Below are 8,415 nucleotides of genomic sequence, written 5' to 3'. Positions count from 1 at the left end.
ATTGTAATGCAGTGCAGACCTGAACTTGATCTGAAAGACATTATTAACAAAATTAATGGTGCAGACCTGCTGAATGGACCAATAAACATTGTAGATACAAATGAAAACAACAAATATTGACATTTTACTCCTTAATAGATGTGTAGGGTTGTGGGGCTTCGCCCAGAAGTGGACCTATGTTGACAGCTTTTGTATGAGGAGGTTTTTTATTCGCTAACATCTTAAAATTTACATTTGCATTAAAATCGGCTGCAATTTTTGTCTTTAACCTTTAAAATACCCAATATGAGGGAACCCGGCATGTGGGGGCTATTCCAAAACGCGAACCTATATTGAAAATATTTTGTACATAAGTTTTCTATCCCCTGATATCCCCACTGATATAAGAAACATTTGTGCAAAATTTTAGGAATCTACACCTTTTCCTTTAAAAGTTATTAGTAAAGTTCCGCTAAAGTGTTCATATTTTGCACTGTGCGTTGGCTCTAAAACCATTATTTCGATGAGGTTTATTTTGACTAAAGGCTGAGAGTACAACAAATGTAGATTGGGAAACATTTTGTTCATGGATTTTTGCTAAAAGAATGTATACATGTATTGATCTTGGATTGGACGCCAGAATTTCATTTTAAAAGAATTCAAGACTGGTTGCCAGAGTTTTCCTAGTTCCTGGGCCCGCGATTAGGTGCTAGAATTTCATGATTGATAGACTCACTATTGCTCAGAATATTTTTTTTATCAAGAAAACCACTATCGGCCTTCAGAAATTCTTTGTGATAAGATCTACGATTGGACACCAACATATCTTTAGGGAAATAACGATAGTTGGTTTCTTTATGACAATAAAAACGATTGGACACCTGAACTTCCGAAATTGAAAAATTGACCATACTCTGGAGTGGAAAATTAAAGCCTGAAACAAGGGGAAATTGGCCAAGAAATCTTACGCCATTTTAATTCAAAAATAGTAATGAAAATTATTTCATCAGTAAAATAAGCCTAAAATAAAGTTTAAGTCATTGCTAAATACTAAATGTTCGCTAATATTAACTTTAAAAATTTTGGTCAGGTGGGCCCTCCCCGAAATGAAATCCTGGCTACGTCCTGACTCCAACGAATTTCGTCCAAACATACTTGGGGTCTAAAATCATTATTTCGATGAGACAAATCTTTGGTCGTATTTTATGTGCATCCCCTTTACCCTAAATCCTAGAATCCTATCCTATCCTAGAAGGCGATCCCATGCAGCAATATTTGTATAAAAAATCCAATTGGACAACTGAACTGAAAATTTCTCTGTCATGATAGAGGCAATCCCATGTAGCATGGGAGGAAATTGTGGTTCTCTACACAAAACCCATTATATATTACGCAGTAGGCCCGTTATCTAGCAGACACGTTATTACAATCTGCATCAGGGGAACGGTCAGTAGTTGTTTTTCCACAAGTAGGCTACTTTGCCGGTATATGCCCTCCAGGAATTAAAATATGGACCAAAAATAAAATTTGGATATTTTTCATGCAAAAGTAATGTTCTATGTCACCCGCTAATTAATATCAGATCATCATGCAAAATTATAGGCATATTTTCTTCAACCTATACTCTTACCTCGTGCAAAATTTCGTGGCTATTGAGCTATAATTGCTACCTCTAGCTTGTTTATGATTACACTATAAAGAAAAAACTGGATATATTAGGCTGTAACTCTGGTATCTGATCACGTACATCAACATAATTGACACCAATGGAAAGGTCAAGAGATCGTTTTTCAAATATAACTCACGAGGGAGGATTGTGTTTTTTCAGGGAAAAAATAGGGATCTATTCTGGTCTGAACCCGATCTCCATACAAAATTTCGTAACGATTGGTCCACAATTGCGGCCTGGAGTTTGATTACAATTTATAATGGACAGACGGACGGATGGACTCACATCTCAAAATCGCTTTACCTCGTCGAGATATGAAGATTGGTATACCACATTGGGGGTCTCGAACGAATATTTCGCGGTGTAACATGCATTTTTCCCAAAACAAACTTATAATACCCTTTCCACATAGTGGTGTAGGGTATAATTATTAGCGGAAACGGTAAATTAAAAACTCAGTAATTTTGGCGACATTTTCTGAGCATTTCAGCCATGTAAAACTTCTCTTCAAGTGGTACCTTAGGACACGCCGTTCGTACTCGGCGATAAACTGTCCCATATAATTGAACTAATATAAATCGGGGTGCACTCATTAATATGAGAGAAGAGAATTTGTTCCATAAAGGAATTTTGATTTGCTGAAAGCTAATTCCCAGGGGTAGTGGTGTAGGGTATCACATGGTCGGCACGTCCGACAATAGCCTTTGCTTACTTGTTTTTTGTTTTTATACCCTACACCACTATGTGGAGAGGATATTATAAGTTAGTTTTGGCCAAAAAGTTTGTAACGCATCGAAATAATGGTCGTAGACCCATACTTATATATATACCAAAATGAATGTCTCGACGAGCTGAGTCGATCTGGCCATGTGTGTCCGTCCGTCCGTCTGTCCATCTAAACCTTGTAATCACGCTACAGGTCGCAATTTTGATCGGATCGTCACCAAATTTTGGATGTTGGATGGGGTCTCGGAGGGGAAAAAGCCTATTGATTTTGGTGATGGTCGGATAATATTTAGGGGTCGGAATGGGCAAAAAACTTATGTGGATAAAAATACAACGTTTTTTTCCAAAGCAAATATCTTAGCGTCTACAATAGGACTATAACCAAAAAAATACCACGCCAGTAACATGTGCGGAATATTGTCCTGATAAAGAAAACGCGTGTTTTAGTTCGATTCGCCATTTAAAATAGATTCCGTGGAAAACTGATGATGCCCAAGGGTAGTGGGGTAGGATATAACATGGTCGGCTCCGTCCGACTATACCCCTCTTTTACTTATTTGCTTGTTATTTTAAATTTTGACCGGCAGCGTATATTCACAAATTGAATGCAGCAGCCGATAATAGAAAATGAGACGGACACAATTTTGCTGCCGGGTTGATGTTTAAGAAAAAGTGCTGCCAACATTAGTGTAACCTTGATGCAATGCTGTGAACACCCGCCTTGCATGCTGAGTGTTTGGTTTCGATTCCCAGGCTAGACAACATCACATTTTTAATGGTGGCAAATATACCCTCTTAGCGTAGTGTTGGTGACATTTTCCGAGTATTTCAGTCATGAATAACTTTTCTACTAGTGGTGCCTTAAGACACGCCGTTCGGACTTTGCAATAATATGGGTGTCCCATATCATTATGCCAATATGAATCCGGGTGCACTCATTGATATGAAAGAAGTCTTCCTAGCCCTTTCTGGATTGTTTGTGGGAAAAATTAGTTGACACGTAACGCGACAATAATTACAACCCTGACTTTATGATAGTGAAGTTCGAATAAAACGAGAATAAACGTCTTAATTTTGTATAAAATCATGTAAAAAGAGGAAAAGACGAATTACAAGTACCTTAAAAATAAAACAAAGATATATGGTGCTTTTTTGAAAGTCTAGTTATTTATTTATGGTGTTTGAGAAAATCGAAGGTATAACTTTCAATATGTGTGGTTGTATGTTATTTACAGTACTTGTCACTCAGACAGCTTTTATTTATTTGTGAACAATTCTAATTTTATTGTCGTGATAATGCAACAGAAGTCCAACTGGTTGTATTTGCTCATAAAAAAACATTTTGTCTTCTGATGGTTTAGTGTTCATAAAAGTCTGCACAAGAAAAGTAAGCACCTGTAATGAAAATACATGAAAAAACAATCATTGAAAAATTTATATAATTTTTTAACATGCAACTTATTAAAGATAAACAATCTGTAATATTTTACTAGAAAAGTACGTTAAGTTGAGTTGTGAGAAAAAAAGTGACGCCAAGATTTATGGACACGATAGATTGTTGTTGCCTTTTTAAAAAGTCTAGTCAACTTTTAATTTGAATTTTGTTTGAGTTTTGATTGGTGACAAAAGGGTATAAATCTTAAATCCGCTAACAGTGTTGTATTAGGCAAGTATTGATGTAATACCCAGTAGATCCAAGGTTTCACAAGAAATATTCCTCACTATACCTTTTGAGAAGAAATTCGAAACATTTAAAATTCATTTAAAATTCGAAACATTTTATTTGTAATTCGAAAAACCAATTATAAAATCGATTAAATTATATTCTTGTCATTAACTTTGTTTTTTTTTTTTCAAAAATTGCTCTTCGATTCGAATACTAATATTTTTTAATTGCCAACCACAGTAAGATCAAACACATCTCACCAGAAATTCATATTTTTGTTATCGACCTCCTTTCAATGCTGTGGAAATTTGGAAAAATGAACAAAAAAACATACTTCAAAACTTTTAAGTACACGACTTTTAACTTTTCTCTTGCTCTGCTTCATAAAGAAAACAAATATTATTCTTTTCGAAGAAGTTCTCGTTTGTTTTCTACTTAGTACAACCGACAACTATTCATGTGGTGGTGATGGTGGAAACTTGGGGAATACTGTCACGTAGAAATTTCACAATACTCTCTCTGTTATTGGCAATTGAAGCCTCCTTCAAAAGCCCGCTGTGAGAGAGCTGCATAAAACACAAAAAAACTTTGTTTAGAAAAAATATGCGTTCTTTTCGATTTAATAATAACTGGTAACAGAAGTTAAAGTTTTATGCAGTCAGGGCAGCTTATGTTGCTGCTTCGTAATTGTTGTTCTATTGTGACAACAACCTCGAGCATGACTTAAATTGGAATGCTGTTGGGGGGTACGATTTATCGGCGCGTCATGTTTGCTAAGAAAAAATTTTGAAACACAAATATTATTTCAGAATAATTGGAAATCGTCCATAGCATTTAGGAATTAACAAAATTTCTCACGAAAGAAAGAAAAACACAACAACAATGGTAACATATGCTATTCTTGGAAACATCATTTATGGGCTTACACGCTGCAGCAGCAGACGGAGATTAAACAGAATTTGTTGAAACTCAATTGGGGATTTAATGATTTATGTATTATTGATTCAAAACAACATGGAAACAAAACAATTACTATGGGGGAGGTCTTGTTGGTATCGAAGGAGTATCGAGTTCATTGCCTTAAGTCATCTCTTGGAGATGGGGAAAGGTGAAGTACTGACAAAAGATTAATGTTTATTAATATAAATAAACCGATCATATATAAAATATGCTTAAGACCAATTATGACATATTTCCGTCACATTTGGCCGAAGTTTTTTTTGTCAAAAATACATTGTAAATTTATTTAGACTAATTATCTTAAGATTATATTTGGACTAAAAATCCGGCATTCAACAACACAACTCCAACACAGATTAATAAAAGAAATGATAGAAAGACGAAGGAAAATATAAATGAACAAGTTAAAAAGTATCAGACTGCTTTGGCGATAGAGATATACCCTCAGCCTGTGTGAATTGAAACATCCATCTATTGACAATATCGAATCTACAAATTATGGACTTTGTGGTCCGTTTTGTAAATTGACGTGAAAAAATATATTTGGTTTGAATTTCATAAGTGTTGCGTAGGAAGTACTTGAAGGAATGGACCGACATAGTCCATTTTGGAAGTGGATCTTATTTTGGGAGTCATTCCTTTTGATAGATATTGTGCCCACCAGTCATTTTAGTTGATCTGAAAGCATGGAATTGCCCACGAAAAATATGATATCGGGCATTTTTACAGCTTTCGGAATATTTTCTCAGGAAGTATGGACTGTCCCCTGAAAAAACTTGTACCGTCGTAATGGCAGCGAATAAAAGTTGTTACAGCAAAGATTCCATAGCAGCCTTAAACTGCACTTTTTCGAAATTTTTTGAGTAATGGGTACTGTGAATCAGGGTTTCGGAGTCGGAGTAGGAGTCTACGAGTCGGAGTCTGAGTCGAAAAAAATAACTCGACTCCGACTCCGGGCAAAATCTTTTACACGTTATAGAAATATAACATTAAATTTGGAACAAGAACATTTTGTTAAAAGTCATTATTTATTTTAAAAGAAAGGTTGGTTGGTTGGTTGGTTGGTTGGTTTACGTGGTGGCTATACTTTATAGCCTCAATTAGTATGTAAGAGATACCGATTTGAAAAACCACACCACTCGTTCAGAGATTGCTATTTCGTTGTTGCATGTTGGCAGTTAAATCCAGCCTGATGAGTTAAGGAATCGCAGAAGGTCTCCCAGAGCTACTTCTGTTATCTCTGTGATATCACGAAGGAACGGTTGTCTTAGAGCTTTGAATCGTCGTTGCATTTGTGCAGGGCAGGAACAGAGGAGGTGCTCAACAGTTTCCTCCTCTTCTTCATTCCCGCAGCTACGGCAGTGGTCATTGTGCGGTAGATTTAAAGATTTAAAAGAAAGGTACATGAAAACATATATGCCAACGGTTTACTGTACTAAGTTAAAGGACAATTCACAGGATATTTACTCACCCTATTTTGTAGATCCAATTGATTCTTTACATTTTTGAAAACAAAAGTAAAGTTCTATGACAATCGAATTAAGATTGGACCTTTAACTTCTTTCGTCAGAAGTCTTACTGGTCTTCTCATAAAGGTCTATTGGTATTCTCATCTTGTTTTTTATGAGAAGTCATCCTTGTCTTCTATTAAAGACATTGTGGTCTCTATAGGAAATCTTACTGAATGCCCCGTGACACAAAATGGAAGTTAAGATATGGGGGAGGAAAAATTCCTTTTCGGAATGAATGCCCTTATGATTTGTGTTGCCCCTTCATGTTTCACATATTTTCTCACGCGGAAGAGTTCCGTCCAGAATATACTCGTGCAAAAAAGGAAAACCGACAAAAACTTTCTAACTTTGCTATTTTGCAATGTAAGATTCGGCAGAAACAATATTGATATGTTCGAATGTATTTATTTTATTTATTTATTTAAATGTTTGTTACATCCTACACAACAAGATAAAAATCTTATAAATGACAGTGTAGGATTCATATTATAAAAACATATCCGTCTTAATCTATTGCAATTACAAATTGAGATGACAAACATGAATTCATAAGCAAACAAAAAAATTTAAACTACATATACATTTATTATAAAAAAATAAACTTGAAGAGTAACAACAAGTAAAAAAGCATTAAGTTCGGCCGGGCCGAACTTTTCATACCCTCCACCATAAAATATTCATTCCTGACCCCAACTTTAAGTGAGTGCGTTAAAATGTCAGATAATGTACATAAAATGCTTCATTCGGGAGGCCCTTTTTATGGTGCCTATATCTAACTGTTGACAATTTTTGGTGGGCTAGAAATTGGGAGGTACTGTTATATAGGGGTTATAATAAAACATGGGTCTATGTTGAGAGTTTTTGATGGGAGCCTTTAACGTCAAATAACTCCTAATTCGGTTAAAAAATTTAGCTAGAATCCTCAAAATATCGAAAATCGGTACATAACGTGGGAACTTCAAATGTCATTAACAGCTCGTTCGGAGGTATCTGGGCTATACGAAAATATGAACTTAAATGAACAATTTTGTTGCAGAATTTTTGTTGACTTTTAAATTTCAAATTGCAGAAAGTTCGTCCAAAAATAAAGCTAAGGTACGGAAAATCGGGAGGTTTGTTTTGGGGCTATACAAAAACATGGACCTACGTTCGGTTAAACATTTTAAGTAAAATCCTCAAAGTACCGAAAATCGGGAAGTATTGTTATATTGGGGCTATGTTGAAAATTGTTGATGCAGATGCGTGGTGACCACTACAACCTTCAAATGTCAAATTAAAGTTAGTTCTGTTAAAAATTGTAGCTAAAATGGCCAAATTACTGAAAATTGGGAGGTACCGTTACATGGGAGCTATATCCGAACATGGACCTATGTTGACAATTTTTGATGGAGAGGTGTTGTGACCACTAAGAACTTCAAATGTCAAATTACTGCTAGTTCGGTTTAATATTGTAGCTAAAATCATCAAATTACTGAAAATCGGGAGGTACCGTTATATGGGGGCTTTCTTGACAATTTTTAGTGGAGAGGTGTGGTGACCACTAAGAATTTCAAATGTCAAATGTTCAAATTACAGATAATTCGGTTAAAACTTGTTGGTAAAATTCTCAAAATACCTGAAATCGGGCGGTAACGTTATATGGGGGCTATTCCAAAACATGGACCTATGTCCACTAGTTATATAAGTTTATTGACATTTAAGAACCCTAAATGTCAATTGATAGCTAAATCGGTCTGAAAATGTAGATAAAAACGTCAAAATGTCGTAAATCGGGGGTACCGTTATATGGGGGCGATACCAACACGTGGACCTAGGTCCACAACTTTTGTTATATAAGTTTAGTTACACTTAAGAACCCAAAATGTCAAATTATAGCCATATCGGTCTGAAAATGTAGCTACAAA

Source organism: Musca autumnalis, unplaced genomic scaffold (genome assembly GCF_047663935.1).
Source record: "Musca autumnalis isolate F117 unplaced genomic scaffold, ASM4766393v1 scaffold_1, whole genome shotgun sequence".
Taxonomy (NCBI): domain Eukaryota; kingdom Metazoa; phylum Arthropoda; class Insecta; order Diptera; family Muscidae; genus Musca; species Musca autumnalis.
The sequence above is the reverse complement of the archived record's forward strand: the minus strand, read 5'-3'. Positions refer to the sequence as shown.